Source organism: Molothrus ater, chromosome 23, assembly GCF_012460135.2.
Source record: "Molothrus ater isolate BHLD 08-10-18 breed brown headed cowbird chromosome 23, BPBGC_Mater_1.1, whole genome shotgun sequence".
NCBI classification, from domain to species: Eukaryota; Metazoa; Chordata; class Aves; order Passeriformes; family Icteridae; genus Molothrus; species Molothrus ater.
Window position 1 is genome coordinate 5,940,233 of NC_050500.2, and position 4,606 is coordinate 5,944,838.

Sequence of the window (4,606 nt, forward strand, 5' to 3'; positions counted from 1 at the left end):
CTGAGAATAGACTTGAGAAATTCCTGTATTCCCTTTCTTTGGGGATGGGTTGTTGGGTCCTTCATGGAGGACTTGGAAAAGCATCAGAGTAAACATAAAACTTGGCCGTGGCACTGTCTGCTGGGAAAGTGAATGGGACACTCCTTGTCTCCTACCTGAATACCTCACTTCCAGCCCAGTTAGCAGATGGAGATTTATTTTTCTGGTGCTGGAAGCTAATTTCTTGGCACATTAAAAATATTGGCATTTAAAACCCTGGAAAGCTCATTAGAGTTTTAGTTAGAAATAGCTTTTTTGCAGTCCCATTCTCTTAGTGTCACGTAGTAGAACAGGTTTTAGTAGGGAGGCACAGAGGATATTCCTCCTCTGAAACTTGGGGCAGAGTCACTAACCCTAAGTTAGTGACAATGCCCCACAGTTCCTTTTTCAGACCTTTAAAAACTTGCACTTTTCCTTGTAACAGCACTGAGGTTTTGGCCATTTTAAATGCCTGCAAACCAGAGCTGTGGGTGCTGGTGTCAGGTGAGAGACACAAACACAGTGGGTTATGATTCAGTGACCGTGACAAACTGGGCAGTGGTTTCCTCCTCACGTGTTCAGAGCTCTGCACGTGATGCTGGTGTCACTGTTAGAGCTAAGTGAGGTCATTATCATGCAAACAACATTTTGAATTCAGCTCTCAGGGTGGGAAAAGGGAGGGTTTGATGTGTGGGCTACTACAGCCTCATCATACATTGGCCCAAGGGTTGCTGCGATTTCTTCTGCTGGGAGATGATTTAAGGATTGAGTGCTCTGGTTCAAAACTACTTTGAGCACTCGGGCCTTGTCTGCTCTGCTTGATGAAGGTGTTTTATTTTGGTAATGTGTAAAAATTGTGATTAATGGCACAGTTGTGTTCATGCTTAGGATTTTCCCAGTCTGAATTGGCCTGATGTCCTGAAGCTTAACAAGGTTAGGTTGTGGCTGCCCCTGGATCCCTGGAAGTGCCCAAGGCCAGGCTGGACGGGGCTTGGAGCAGCCTGGGACAGTGGAAAATGTCCCTGCCCATGGCAGGAGTGGAATGGGATGAGCTTTAAGGTCCCTCCACCCAAACCATTCTGGGATTCCATGAATGGGGGCATTGACTGGCACCCTGAAATCTGCAGCCTTTATACAGCTAAGAGAGGGTCAGGCCCCATGCAATAAATGTGCACTCCAAGTTGGTGTTTTCCTTGGTTATCTTTTGTGGGCCTTTAGGAGTAGAGGTCTCCTAAAAACTTCCTGCAGAGGCCTGGAGTTTAAAAATAACAGCTGGAGGTTCTTTGAGCAGTCACATGGATGCATTAAGAGCAGGAGGGGGATGCAGAGGTGAGCGTTCCTTCATGCAATTTCCTGCCTCAGAGTAGTTCAAGGAATGGTCAGCAGAAGGAACACGACTGAGCCATTGCTCAGGAATTCTGCAGTGCCTCCATCAGCCCCTCTGAGTCCCATGTCTGAGCACGTGCCTGGTGTGGCTTTGCCAAGGGAAAACACTTTTTGGGCCAGTTTGTCACCAGAATGGGATTTGGGAAATCCTGCTGGCCCACCTGGCTTTTGACTCACTGTGACCTTACACCGATTATCTGCTGTGCCTCATTCCCTGGGGGTAACTGGGGGTGCCAGGACCCCCGGAAGTAACCACTAGACTGTGACATAATTACCTCCAGCAACTACTTGTGCTAATTACAAGGTGCTGTGTGCTTGCCAATAAGCACTGAGTCAAACACAAGGATGTGAGTGGCTGGTGACTGAAATGCCTCCCAACAGCCACTGCCAAAGGAATGTCTGGTTCCCAGTCTCTTTATTAACAAATGGAAATGGGAAGGAGTTTAAAACTAAACCACTTGTGCCTATGGAAATGGAAGTGGTGTTCACAGGGCTTACTGTTGACTTACCCTTATAACCCAGCAGTTTCTTCCATGGTTTTCCTAATACTTTTTTTTTTTTTTTTTCCTCCTGGCATCCATCCTGCAATTCCTGAAGTGTTTCTTGTGCCTCTTTAATTTTCCCCTGGATCACTGGCAGCATTACTGAGGTGCCCTATGACTGCACTGCATGGGCTGGTATCTTGGGAGTATCTTGCACGTACACACCTGGCTGCAGGGGGTGATTCCCCTCAGTGACTCACTCTGTGCTTCCTCTCTCTCCATCCATGACAAGCACCTGATGGCTCTGCTCCTTGGGGATCATGTTCTCCATGCCAACTTTGGGCTGCAAATATTGAGCAAAAAATTAAAACTTGGGGAGAGGGTGGGAAGCAACCCAGGATGTGGTGGGAGTGGGATGGATCCTCCCAAGCTTTTCTAAGGAGAATGGGAGCTGCCTAAATGCTGGGAGCGGGGAATTTTCCATGTAAATCCATAATTGTGTGGTGGGTGCTTTAAAGGATTATAACCAACTCGTTTTACTCAAAGTAAAACAAATACTTGGGGCATTCAAAACATTCAGGAAAACAGCAGGACACCAGGAAGTCTGTTCTACCATAGAATCCCAGAGTGGTTTGGGTTGGAAGGGACTTTAAGGCTCCCTCCAACCATCGTGGGATTACACAGTGTAATCTGGTGCCTCCAGAGCAAGGAGGAATGCAAATGGATGCACGTACCTGCTGGTGCTGTACAGCTTGTTTGCCTTATACTTTATGCTTTAAATCCTAAAATTCACCAGGAAAGCATAAACTGGTGTGTGGGATCTGTTGGGCTGCTTTACAAGCACCTGACTTTAGTCTTTCCAGTGATTTGTTGGGGATCAGGCTTGGGTGTTTCAGGATTTCCTCAATCCCCCCCCCAATTCAGCAGGACAGAGTCACCTTCCTCCCCACTTGCAAGACAAGCTCTGATCCTTGGGATCCCTTTTAATGCAATGTTTCTGTATCTCCAGAGGCTGGTGGAGAGCTGGGAAAAGTTTTTTGGTTTGGCTCAGTTTTAACACATGCACCCTTCCCCTTCCCCCATGGTTTCCAAAGCTGTTAATTAAACTGGCTGGGCCATTCCTGCAGGGAAAGAGTAGGCTTGGCCTGGCGTGGTTTTTCCATCCAAGCCCTTGCTCAGCCCTTTCCTTCCCTGCCAGGAGGTTATTTATGGAGGAAGGGGTGGGAATGGCAGGGAATGCACTCCTGGAAGCTGCTGGCTTTCACATTTTTTAATTGCTTTTACTTTCAGTTCCATTTTCAGTTACCAGGTTTGGGTGATGCAGGCGCTAGGCCAGCTCCAAGTCACAACCCTTCACCTCAGCCTCAGGTTTTATTTGTAATTTATCTTAAGCCTTTTCATCAACTCCTGTCTCTGTCTTGTGATGGCAAACGGGGCTTGTACTTGAGGTTTTTATGAACTGTTCCCACCGGTGGAGGGTTGGGCTGGAACAACGTGGCCCATCTTTGGATCCATGGTGCCACCAGCACAGGGACCCCAACAAAGAGCTGGATCCCCCATTTCAGGTTGCTGGAGCAGAACTGAAGGAAGCACTGCTGAAGCCCGAGGTGGTGGGGTGCCATTTTTCCCTCACTATTGGTAATTTCCTTTGAAGCCAGCATCCCAGAGTGCAGCAAAGCTGCAGGCTGGGCCCTGGCTTGGAGGGCTGGGTGGCTGGTGGGCATCTCATGTCCCCAAACCCACTGTGTGTCCACTCAGCAGGCACCCGACAGCACTGTCCCCTGCTGTCCCCCTGGACTGTGAGGGAACCAACTCCCCTTACCCCCCTCACATCCCTTCTTGCTGTGAAAGAACCAAGGCCACCTTCTCCCGTGTCCCCTCACTGTGTCATGGCAGTCTCCCAAATGCCATCTCTCCTCATTGAGGTCAGGGCCATCTCCCCTCATGCCCCTCAGTGTCCCCAGTGCCCTCTCCCCCCACATCCCCTCACTAATCCCAGACTGTGAGTGAGCCAGCGCCACCTCCCTCTACGCCCTCACTGTCCTCAACTCATGTCCCCTCATGTCCCCTCATTGAGCCCCGGGCTGTGAGGGACCCAGTCCCACCTCCCCTCACTGTCCGCCGTGGCACATCGCCTCGCGTCCCCTCACTATCCCCTCACATCCCTTCAGCTGCCTCCACCGCCATCTCCCCTCAGGGGCTCATGAGGGATCCACCGCCATCTCTCCTCACGGTCCCCTCGCGGGGTCACGAGGGTCCCCCCGCCGCCGCCGCGGGCGCCATTTGGGGCGGGCTGGGTTCGACCCGGCTGGGCTCGGCTGTGTTCGGCCGGGTTGGGCTCCATTCGGCCGGGTTGGGCTCCGGTCGGCGCCGTTCGGCTCGCCCGGGCTGGGCCGGGCCGGGTCCTCCTCCCCGGGCGGGGCGGTGCCGTTGCCGGCCCGGGGCGGTCCCGTTGCCGGCCCGGGGCGGGCAGCGCCGCTCGCTCCCTCCCTCCGTCCCTCCCTCCTTTCCCGTGACCTCAGTTCCCGGCGGAGCGCGGCCCCAGCGCGGCTCGGCTCCGCTGTGCTCCCGCGGGGCCCGCTCTCCCCCGCGCCCGGCCATGGCGCGCTGAGCGCCGCGGAGCCGCCAGCCCGGGGCCGGCCGGGGCAGCCGGCAGGACGGAGCCGGCAGGACGGAGCGGGCCCGGCGGGCGGGACGGCGCTCGGCCTGCGCCGGGCGGG